The sequence below is a fragment of the Schistocerca nitens genome, chromosome 3 (assembly GCF_023898315.1).
Source record: "Schistocerca nitens isolate TAMUIC-IGC-003100 chromosome 3, iqSchNite1.1, whole genome shotgun sequence".
NCBI classification, from domain to species: Eukaryota; Metazoa; Arthropoda; class Insecta; order Orthoptera; family Acrididae; genus Schistocerca; species Schistocerca nitens.
This window is the reverse complement of record NC_064616.1, coordinates 179,265,246-179,277,663: the sequence shown is the minus strand read 5'-3', so window position 1 is coordinate 179,277,663 and position 12,418 is coordinate 179,265,246. Positions and strand designations below refer to the sequence as shown.

Below are 12,418 nucleotides of genomic sequence, written 5' to 3'. Positions count from 1 at the left end.
TGGGTTTTGGGTTTATTACCTCATTATAGGGAAGTGTGCAAAGATGGAAAGGCAAGAAGATGGAGCATATACCACATTGGGCGACCTTTCCTGCACAATCCTCGCCTCTGGAGGATTTTGAAATTTTGTGGTGGAATGCCCATTGCGACTGAAGCCGTATTAGAAGGTCACTGTGGAAGGGAGAAATGGTTCAAATGGCTCTGAACACTATGGAACCCAACTTCTGAGATCATCAGGCCCCTAGAACTTAGAACTACTTAAACCTAAATAACCTAAGGACATCACACACATCCATGCCCGAGGCAGGATTCGAATCTGCGACCGTAGCAGTCGCGCGGTTTCAGACTGAAGCGCCTAGAACCGCTCGGCCACAGCAGCGGGCTGGAAGGAAGAAACTCAGATTTATTGAGGCCACACTTTTCTTGACTCAAAACCTGAAGGAAGGCGAAACGTACGTAAGGGTTTTGGTTTTGTTTTGTTTTAGGGGCCATACGAGCCCGTATCAGAACCTTAGAACACTAATACGAAAAAGGAGTTAAAAGCATTTACACACCAAGCTCAACCGATGGAAGGAAAGACAAATAGGACTTCAGCTTGGAGGAAGGTCCACAAAACACACTGTAGAGACAACGGAGGCCCCGAACTACAGATTAATGTCCTTTGCCATGTTGCTACGACGGATTAAACGTAAAACGCGGTCGACAGCCCGCGCGTCGTTCGCTAGAACGGACGATAACGCAGACGCTAAACATACATTAGAATGTAAGTGGTTAAAAAAAGGGGCAGTCGGTCAGGAAATGGCGAACAGTTAAAGGTTGATGATGAGCACAAAGTGGCGGGGAATCACCACTTAACAAATGGTGATGGCTAAAACGGCAATGCCTAATACGCAAGCGGCCAAACAACCGGGAGAGGTTTAATTCCCCGGAGCTTGTTCTCATAAAGGGAAGACCAGTGGTGATGCTAAAGTGACACCGCTTTCTGACAGATAGCAACTCTCAGATCATCAGAAGGAATGTAAGAACTAGCATGCCGAGGTAGGACTGCAGCCTTGGCAGCAGCATCAGCAGCCGCGTCTCCCGTCCGACCGACGTGACAAGGAAACCACGTAAACATCACAGTGGCTCCCTCAGGAGTGAGCAAGTGGAAGCTTTCCTGGACCCGTTGCACTAAGGGATGGTCTGTGTACAGCATACAGAGGCTCTGAAGGGTACAGAGAGAATTAGAGCAGATGACAATTGCAAAGCATGTGTCACCGGATGTACTGCGTGGCCTGATACAGGGCGAAGAGTTCTGCTACAAATGCTGAGCAGTGTTGCAGAAGACGATACCGAAAATGTTCGGTGCCAATGATCAAGGCACACCGACACCCGTCGTTAGTCCGACAAGCATCAGTGTCCACCTTCAGATCTGCAAAAGGAGGAACCGAAAATGCTAGGATACAGCAACTAACATAACAGCACACGCAATTATATCCAAGATTTGCAATACAAGGAGGAACAACACACCTATGCTTACATCATTACGCATGAAGAATAAACTTACATAAACTGACAGTTATGTTTATGTAAGTTCGTTATTCTCAATATACTATGCACAGCAAATTGTGTGTGATGTTTAACATGTGTGGGACTGCACAAATGGACCATAGGAAAAAGTTAGCAGAAACACATACGTCAAAGACATTAGGAAGAAGTGGCTTAGTACACAGAGAGAAACGCACTTGAAAGTGGGAATTATTTTCCGAAACGTGTTGTGTAAAATATGATTTAAAGAAAATCGTGACTGGTAGCAGAAAAGTTATTTATAAACAAACTTTACATAGTTTTTATTTTCAAAAGAAGCATCCGACTTTAGGGCATACGTTTTACATTTATTATATTTAACAAATGTTCAATATGCCCTCTATCAGACGCACAACGAACGTCCAGACGATAGTCAAACATGTGCCATACTTTTTGGAGTCTATCTGGATTTTACTGAATTAATTGTCGTTGCAATGTGGTGTCTTACTTCACCAAAGGTTGCTGGATTAGGAGGCATATGGAATGTATTACAAATCCAGGAAGTTTCATATCAGCGCACACTCCGCTGCAGAGTGAAAATCTCATTCTGGAAACATTCCCCAGGCTGTGGCTAAGCCATGTCTCCGCAGTATCCTTTCTTTCAGGAGTGCTAGTTCTGCAAGGTTCGCAGGAGAGCTTCTGTAAAGTTTGGAAGGTAGGAGACGAGATACTGGCAGAAGTAAAGCTGTGAGGAACGGGCGTGAGTCGTGCTTCGGTGGCTCAGATGGTAGAGCACTTGCCCGCGAAAGGCAAAGGTCCCGAGTTCGAGTCTCGGTCGGTGCACACAGTTTTAATCTGCCAGGAAGTTTCAATCCAAAAATTGAAAGACCAGGAGACCGTTGAGGCCAATGGAACAATACGAGAAGCAAACATCATTTACGACCGATCTATCAGTGAGGTATCTCAATTATTAAATGCTCTTACAGGCAGGCGGCAATCCGGTCTCGCTCCGTTTTGCGGAAAAATTGAAGTCCCGCAGCTTCGAAAAAAGCTGGACGAACGAATGAGCTGGCACCAGGAAGATCCATACCAGCAACTGCATGAAACGGCAGTTTCTAACTGGCGCCAAGGTAAACAGTTTTGCTGTTTTAAGCTCAAATTTACCCCTAATTTCTATATCCATGCAAAAATTAAACTTTTTTAAATACTCTGTAGGTTGTTTCAAGCGAATGTGTAGCTTTTTGCCAAATAATACTTCATTTACGATTTGCGAATATGCTGGACTACAATCGCGCATTTTCTCATCATGGTTAATGCTGTGCTTTCAGGTTACCAGCCAAGTTGTTGATTCCATTTTTATGCACAATGTTTCAACAACCGACTCAGTCGTCGTCTTCAAGGCCCTACTCGCTGTCTGGACTCACAAGGAAACGTCAGTGTCTCATATTTTACGGAGAAAAAGCACGCTTGCGGGATATTAGTCACAGCAATCGATCCCGCGCGAAAATTTGGGCCATACTCCTGTTAACACGCAGTTATCACCTTCTGAATGTACAACTTTTAAACATTCCCGCGCACCAGTTGTCATTAACTCCGCCCCACTGCAGCTGTGGAACACCCGAGCGCGAAGTATTGTACATCGGAGTGACAACCAGCTACCTACTATTCATGAGGGATGTTGAAGGCAGGTAAGGGGGGGGGGGGGGGGAGGGAGGGAACTTCTGTCCAACGTGTTTGGAAATCTTGTACGAGAACGGTCACGTTATGCTACACGAAAAATAGTAAGTAGTAAGAGTACGCAATGTCAACCTCGAGCACATGTACGTTCAATATTATTTTAACAATATTCTCCTGTTGCTATTCTGCAGCGACATACAGGGCGAGGCAGGTAAGACAGGCCTCCCAAAATATATCTAAAATGAATGAATATATAAATAAATCGAGGAGTGGTTTTCACCAAGTTATAGCGGACAATATGACGAATTTCTTGACGTCCGCAAGTAATTCTTATCGTTTGTAGTCGCCGAATTAGGTCACTGACCTTTTCCTAGTGGAGCCAAATACTTATTTCTGTGGCATTTTAAAGGTTTTTCTAAAAGAAATTGAACGACGTGGCATATATGGAAGTTCATCAAATAGTATAAATATAACAGCGGCGCAAACCACTGTCGCTCCGTCAGGAGAAGACGTTCCATATGAAGAGGGAGGGAGGAATGGACAGAGAGAAAGAGGAGGTGTGCAATGTGTGACATTCGAGTATACAGCTGAAACCATGGATAAAAAGCTTGTATCAAAAAAGAATTAACTTATAGATACACATGTAACAGCTTAAACGCCAACACACCAAACAGAAACGTTACAAACCAAACTCCTTTTAAGGTAAATCTTAACTATAATAATAAATTGCACATTTCAGTATTCAAGTTGTGTGCCGAGTGAGAAATGACCACACCGATGTTATGAACAATGTTCACTCTGTTCCGAGGTGTTTCACACGGAGACTCACGGTACAATAAAAAATTTTCTTGCCGAAACAAGTGCAGCAATGTGCGCTTGTTTTCTATTTCCTGTGTTTAAAACACTTCCACTGAGAAAGTATCTTATGTTTAGCCTAACTGTGATGGATATAATGTCGCTACATTTTCTTTTATTCGTGCATTATACATATCAGTAGTGCTATATACTGTGTTCGTGTGTTTTCAATGTTTCAGACCTGTTTGACATCGAAGTTTTGTTTTAGTTATGTAACTAATTTACTTTTCAGCAGTGTTATGTAATGTGTTCATGTTTCCACTTAGTAGTGTTCTTATTATCAAAATGTCATGTCCTAGATAAATAACTGATCTACTTATGTATGTTTCACTCACAATGTAAACGACATATTTGTGATTTCCCTTCCAATCATGTACCGAGCGGGGTAGCTATTCCAGCCTTAAGTACTGGACTGACATTCCGGAGGACAGGAGTTTATTCCCTGTCCGCCATTCGGTTTTCCATGGTTTCTCCAGGTTGCTAATGCTGGGCTGGTTCCTTTGATTAGACCATGGCCGACTTTCTGCTCTATTCTTACCTTAACTTATAGTATTTTGTTAGTTATTTTATAAGTAAATATTGTTTCTGTAATGATTAGCATGTGTTGTACCACATGGTCTATGAAGGAATAAACAAAAATAAATAAATAGATCATAAGAGTCGCGATCACCCAGAAGGGCACTGGTCACTGTCAGGTGACGTCCTGTGGTTGTTGCAGCCAACTCAAGCTGTGGAGCAGAACTTGCAACAAGCTGGGAGGACAGGCATGAACTCTTTTGCGGAATTTTTCTTTAAGTTTTCATCACTAGTAGCCCAGCAAGTGAAAAATTATCTCTGTGCTTGCATCAGACATACTTTTATAAATTCCTGGAGGAAGTGTCTTCAGCTCGAACTGTTCTGGTGTTATAATTGCTAGGGATCTAGAGCTAAACATCGCGCGGAGTCAACATTAAGTTGAGAGTACGAACAGATTCGATTTTTTAAAGGGCATAATCAAGGAGTTTGCTCGAACTCTCAACTTAGTGTTTACTCCACGCGAAATTTGCCACTAGACTCCTAGCAATTATAACAACGGAACAGTTCCAGTTGAAGACAGACTTCCTGCAGGAACTTTTGGCATTCTACAGTGTTGGCATTTCGTCCAGAAGGCCGGCCTTCGGCTTCAAGGGACAGCCGAATTTATTGCCTCCTAAAATGAATGACTCGGACTTAGTCTCTATAGCTGCTGGTTAATAGGCAGGATCTGTGCAAAAAGTACCTAGAATTATAGCTTAGCAACTCTGTCGCTATTAGGATAATTGGCATGAATTATAGCAAGGAATTTACAGAGCCTAATTTTAAATCTAACCGCATTTTCGCAACTTGCTCGTGTGCGGTAAACTATCATTGCCACAGGACACTTTTACGTGATCCACACTTAAGCTACTAATCAGTATCGGTTTTTATTGGATGGTGTTACGTGAGCTGTATCGTGTACGATGCAATAGTGCTAATTATTAGCACTAGGCAAAGCTGAAAGTTCAAGCTGTTCAAACAGAATTTTACAACTTTTTCCAAGTTTAATATGAAGGGAACAGTAAAATTCGAAGGCTTTATTCATTTTCTAATGTTCCACTTATGTATAGAAAACTAGTGAAGTTTTGTAACAGCGAGGAACTATGCAATTATGAAACTTCAATTCGGATAGCACTGTCTTATCAAGTTCATAAACTAGAGTGGCTTAGGTTCTGTTGGAGTACACAACTGTTACAGTTTACTTTGAGTGCACCCGATTATGACCGTGTCTCGCCACTGTTTTTGGAGACTGACCAGCAGCTCGCACATCCCCTTCCCCACTTCCGCTTTACAGTCTTGCATCTACATCATTACTCATATTCACAATAAAGTGCCGGGCAGAGGGTTCAATGAACCACCTTCAAGCTGTCTCTCTACCGCTCCACTCTCGAACGGCACGCGGGAAAAACGAGCACTTAAATTTTTTCCGTGCGAGCCCTAATTTCTCTTATTTTATCGTGATGATCATTTCTCCCTATGTAGGTGGGTGCCAACAGAATGGTTTTGCAATCGGAGGAGAAAACTGGTGATTGAAATTTCATGAGAAGATCCCGTCGCAACGAAAAACGCCTCTGTTTCAATTATTGCCACTCCAATTCACATATCATGTCTGTGACACTATCTCCCCTATTTCTCGATGATACAAAACGAGCTGCCCTTTGTACTGTTTCGATGTCATCCGTCAGTCCCACCTGATGCGGATACCACACCTCACGGCAATACTCCAGAATAGGGCGGACAGGCGTGGTGTAAGCAGTCTCTTTAGTGGACCTGTTGCACCTTCTAAGTGTTCTGCCAATGAATCGCCGTCTTTGGTTTGCTCTACCCACAATATTATGAGATCGTTCCAATTTAGGTTATTTGTAATTGTAATCCATAAGTATTTAGTTGAATTTACAGCCTTCGGATTTGTGTGACTTATCACGTAATCGAAATTTAGCTAATTTCTTTTAGTACTCATGTGAATAACATCACACATTTCCTTATTCAGGGTCAATTGCCACTTTTCGCACCACACACATATCTTATCTAAATTATTTTGCAAGTCGTTTTGATCTGATGACTTTACAAGACGGTAAATGACATCTGCAAGCAATCTAAGACGGTTACTCAGATTGTCTCCTACGTTGTTAATATAGATCAGGAACAATAGAGCGCCTATAAGTCTTCCTTGGGGAACGCCGGATATTACTTCTGTTTTACTCGATAACTTTCCGTCTATTACTACGAACTGTGATCTTTCTGACAGGAAATCACGAATCCAGTCGCACGACTGAGGCGATACTCCGTAGGCACGCAGTTTGGTTAGAAGACGTTTGTGAGGAACGGTGTCTAAAGCCTTCTGGAAATCTAAAAATATGGAATCAATTTGACATCCCCTGTCCATAGCATTTATTACTTCATGAGTATAAAGAGCTAGTTGTGTTTCACAAGAACGATATTTTCTGAATCCGTGCTGACTATATGTCAATAAATCGTTTTCTTCGAGGTACTTGTATATAATTGCTAAATATGGAGCTATTTTATCAGCACACACAGAGGAACCTGACTGGTATACAATCTGGACCGGAGGCCTCGCCTTTATTAAGTGATTTAAGCTGCTTCGCTACTTCGAGGATGTCTACTTTATGTTTCTCATCTTGGCAGTTGTTCCTGATTGGAATTCAGGAATATTTACTTCGTCGTCTTTGGTGAAGGAGTTTCGGAAAACCGTGTTTAGTAACTCTGCTTTAGTGGCACTGTCATCAGTGACTTCACCGTTGTTATCGCGCAGTGAAGATATTGATTGCGTCTTGCCACGTGTGTGGTTTATGTATGACCAGAATCTCTTTAGGTTTTCTTCCAGATTTCGAGACAATTTCGTTGTCGAGATTATTTAAAGCATCTCGCATTGAAGTACGCGCCATAATTCGAACTTCTGTAAAACTTTGCCAATCTTGGGGATTTTGCGTTCTTTTAAATTTGGCACGCTTTTTTCGTTGCTTCTGCAACAACGATCTGGCCCGTTTTGTGTACCATGGGGGATCAGTACCATCACTTATTAATTTATGTGGTATATATCTCTCAATTGCTGTCGATACTATCTCTCTGAACACATTCCACAACATTTCTACACTTACATGATCAGATCGGAAGGAGTGAAGACGGTCTCTTAAAAAGGCGTTAAGAGCATTTTATCAGCTTTTTAAAATAGATATACTTTGCGTTTCTTTTTGATGGTTGTAGGTGTTACGGTATTCAGCCTAGTAGCAACTTCCTTGTGGTCGCTAATCCCTGAATTCGTCACAATACTCACTATTTCTCCAGAATTATTTGTTGCTAAAAGGTCAAGTATGCTTTCGCAACCATTTACGCTTCGAGTGGGCTCAAGAACTAATTGTTCAAAATAATTTTCTGAGAAAGCATTCAGTACAATTTCGGATGACGTTTTATGCCTGCCGCCGGCTTTAAACGTTTAATTTTTTCAGCATATCGAGGGTAGATTGCTTTCTATTAGAGCTTGGAGCTCTGCTTCTTTCCCAACACAGCTACGACAATTTATAACTACAATACCAATCGTTTCTACAACTACCTTACTTTGTATTACCTGCCCACTTTTAGACGGACGTCCGTTCTGCGGTTCCCTGAGACACTCTAACCTAAAAAAACCGCCCAGTCCCTTCCCTTGGTAACAAAAGTAATTCACAGTTGCTTAACGGAAGGGCTTTCGTTCGCAAGATTAGCTTCACAGATCGCGCCAAAGTTGCCTGGACATGCTAACGTGGTAATGGTAAGCGTTATGTACTGCCCCTTCCACACGTACGAGGGTTACGTAATCTCCCCCCTTACACACACACACACACACACACACACACACACACACACACACACACACACACACACACACACACACACACACACGTTACAGATCAGTGACACTTCAAGGTTTCGAATCGACACGCACCAACCAAAGCGATGGTTCAAGATAGAACATTGCTGCTTGTAGCGAAAACCTAAGAATATTTTTATTGAACAGCAAATTAAGAGAGATTGAAATAAATACGATTTGACGTCCCATTGACGACTATCTCACTAAATATGGAGCAAAAGCTCTCGATGGGGGAAGATAACCAGCTGAGCCCATTCAAAGGAACCATACCAGCAAATGCCTTAAGCGATTTAAGGAAATCCCTGAAATCTATGGTAGCTGGACGGGAATTTTAAGCGCTATCCTTCCAAATAGCAGTTCAGTGTTCACAACTGAGCCACCTAGCTCGATTTTATTAAAGACTGCATGTTATAGATACGAATATTCTTAGAGATCCGAAGCTGTCAAATCTTGTCCTAATATGACCGGAGTTTGGAAGTATGTTCATCAGCTTTTATAATGGCATAGCAGATGAATAATTCACAAGTTTCTGTAACAAGTCGCGAACCGAGAATGCTGACACTATTAAATATAGCGAAATCTACTGGCTGAGTCTTGCAGTTAGGACTGAAGAGATCTGAGGAGCGAGTACTAGGGCGAAACTTAGGGGTATGCAGTTTATCGTAGAAAAAGGGTCTAGAACCTGAGAACCATTGCTTTAGATGAATTTCTTTATTGTACCAGGGACCACCTGAAAGTACTATGAATTTTTTTTAAGTAAATTAGATCGAAGGTCATGACCCAGGATCAGTTTCGAACCAAGCTGAATACTTACACTCTTTAATAAAACTATATACAAAAATGGTTCAAATGGCTCTGAGCACTATGGGACTCAACTGCTGTGGTTATCAGTCCCCTAGAACTTAGAACTACTTAAACCTAACTAACCTAAGGACATCACACACATCCATGCCCGAGGCAGGATTCGAACCTGCGGCCGTTGCGCTCGCTCGGTTCCAGACAAGCGCCTGGAACCGCTCGGTCACACCAGCCGGCTTTTGGTAAGACAGTTTGGGGAGCTCATATATAGCTGTTTAAAATTAAATGATGTTACGGGGAAAGAAGTGATCGTACTTGGCTGCCATTCGTGTGATGTTTACTCCTTTCGACGAGTTAAGAAGCTCCAGACAAAGTTGCAAAATCTGTCAGGCACTTCTCGATACACTTCGAGAACTCCATCAGAGCTGATAGAGTACATAATCAGTGTGCACGTGTGGGCAGGAAGATCATTTTTCCAGTGTGCTTGCTGCACAGAATCTGTTTTCCCGTCTGTGATGAATACCATGAAACGCACAGAAAACTGGCCCATTTACCCCTTTTACATGGGGCTCCCAAAACTGGATTTCGTAAACCGATTTCTCAATACCGCTTCCGGGTATTCATGTAAACGCTTCAAAATCGATTCTGGGAATTTGTTTCAAGTGGCTTTTTGTGCAGTGAAGGATAACTAAAAATATTAGACTGAAGCTGTTTTCACCTCGACTGACGAGAAATAGTGCTGACTAAAACAGCTGTTTTCCAGGGGCATATTTAACTGGGCTAGCTAATCGGCATCAGATCTTAACATGTAAACACGACAGCGAAAGCGGTTTTCGATATTCGGTTTTAGTCTTTCGGAAGATGTGTCGCATGTAGACTTAATGTGTTTTCGAGACAGTAGTTGCAGCATTACTTCGTTAACGTTTTTGGTCACTTAACTTTCAGATTTGTTAAAAACGGAAAATTATTTAGAAAAACAACTGTCAGCGCTGAGGATCAAATATACCTCAAATTTCTTAGAAAATTACCACCACCTTCGTAACAATGTTTTATTTACAATACATTAATTTCGTGGGAGTTTCCATCTTCTCATAGTAAAGAAAATATCGGTAGAACTGCATCTTAGAACCCAAGCGCACGGAATTTAATCAGGACGAAGGTGTTACACCATTCCCCACCTCACTTGTCAAACCGTTTCCTCTTCAATGTTTGCAAACTACTGAAATCACATTCTTAGATTTCTTGAAAACTATTAGCTTTTGGAGACATGTAGAAACGAATGATCCTTACTTTAGAGGATCTTAACGATCACATTTCACCCGAAACATACCCTCCGACTAGTAAGTTAAAGATCATCAAAATCTATGTATCGCAGGGCGTGGCTGGTTATTAGATCATCTACTCCACTGACTCAAACACGTGGCGTCCAAATAAAATTTGACTTTGCAAAAAACAGAATGAGGATTGCAAGAAATCTGTCAAATTTTACGATATATGTGAAAAAGTTACGTGCTACGGCGTATAACTGAATCCGTAGGAAGACTAATATAGATAACACTGACTTTGAAAGATTCCTCTGTGCGTGATAAACTTAACTGTCGACGTATTCCGTAAATCAGTAAAAATTCGGGAAATAACTTTTCTTTGGTACGAAGTATCAGTTAAATAGGAAGGTATGTAGGAAGAATTATGCTTTGTTTCAAGTTGCCAACATACAAAACAGCAAAACTGCGTCTTTCTCACCGAGAAGATGGTTGATTTGGGGGAGGGGACCAAACAGCGAAGTCATCGGTCCCATCGGATGAGGGAAGGAGAAGGAAATCGGCCGTGCCTTTTCAAAAGAACAATCCCGGCATTTGCCTGAAGCGATTTAGGGAAATCATGGAAAACCTTTATCAGGACGGCGGGACGCGGGTTTGAACAGTCGTCCTCACGAATGCGAGTGCAGTGGGCTAAACACTGCGCCACCTCCCTCCGTCGCCGAGACTAAGTGATGTATTATCACATTACACATGACGTGCCTAATATATGAAGCTTTAGTGCTAAACATTTATGAATGTTTGAAACAGATGTACGGGCTTTACCAATGATATCAAGTAAGAACAGGTGAAATAGCAAAATAAAGTTTAAGACTGTAACGAGGTATACAGTAATAAAGTTAACCTAAATGAAAGAAACAGTTCTTACTTTGTTGTCGTAAAGCTTAACTACATCCACTTTCCCCATTGTCTTTCACTGTGTAAGGAAGCAATCCAAACAAATACACGACGTCCGAACAGGACAGTGTACCTCAGTGGACTGTCTAGTTCTTCCTCCAAAGATGGTCGTACAGAAAAACATTTGTCACAGCAAAGTGCTTTGGCAGTGAAATGACGTGAACGAAAATTGATTATTCTACGACAGGGGAATAGACGGCTCTCTTAGTTTAATTGCATATTAGATTTTAGGTTTTCTCAGTATAAGGAATATTTTGAGTTCTTCAGTAATTAGATGGATATAATTCAGTTGCTTATTAGATTTTAGGTTTTCTCGGTATAAGGAATATTTTGAGTTCTTCAGTAATTAGATGGATATAATTCAAAGTTAAATTTATCTTTGCGCATTCAGAAGTAACGTTCATGGCATCCTTTGTCACAATACTGACAAGCAGTCACGTAGATAGTCCGACTTCACAGGATGTTCATTGTAAATAAAATTTAAAAGCCCTGTCGAATTTTGCAATTTTCAGCTTGCCACACGTATTTGAAACCTATAATTACTAATTTTCATTTCTTGAGGAAGCATACCTCCTACCACAAACATTTATGGAAAAATTTCCCTCTGCCAGTTATATTATTAACAATTTGATGTACCATCCACCTAATTCCTTTTTCGTTTTCTTCACTGTCTATTTCAGACTCAGAGCCATTTCACTGGCTATTTCAGATTTCCAAGAAGAGGGAATCTGACAGTACGAATCTGCGCGCGCGAAAAGCCAACAACTGGTAGGAAGAATTGATAATGGATAAATTTTCGGATAAGACCTTTCCAAAGTTGAGAAGAGGGTATGAAGCGTATGGGGATAGAGAGCAGGAAGGCCTTGTTGGTAGAGTTGAAACTGCAGTCTGACGGCAGACTATTCGTTCTATAGTTTGTGGACTGGCCACTTTTACCCGCTCGT

The 12,418-nt window shown here is 41.5% G+C and overlaps 1 non-coding gene across 1 annotated transcript; it reads left to right on the top strand.

Annotated features, from left to right (window-relative positions):
- The first annotated feature begins 2,274 nt into the window (after positions 1–2,274).
- On the top strand, positions 2,275–2,348 carry Trnas-cga (transfer RNA serine (anticodon CGA)). Its single transcript has one exon. It is a non-coding gene; the product is annotated as a tRNA-Ser (tRNA).
- The last annotated feature ends 10,070 nt before the right edge of the window (positions 2,349–12,418 follow it).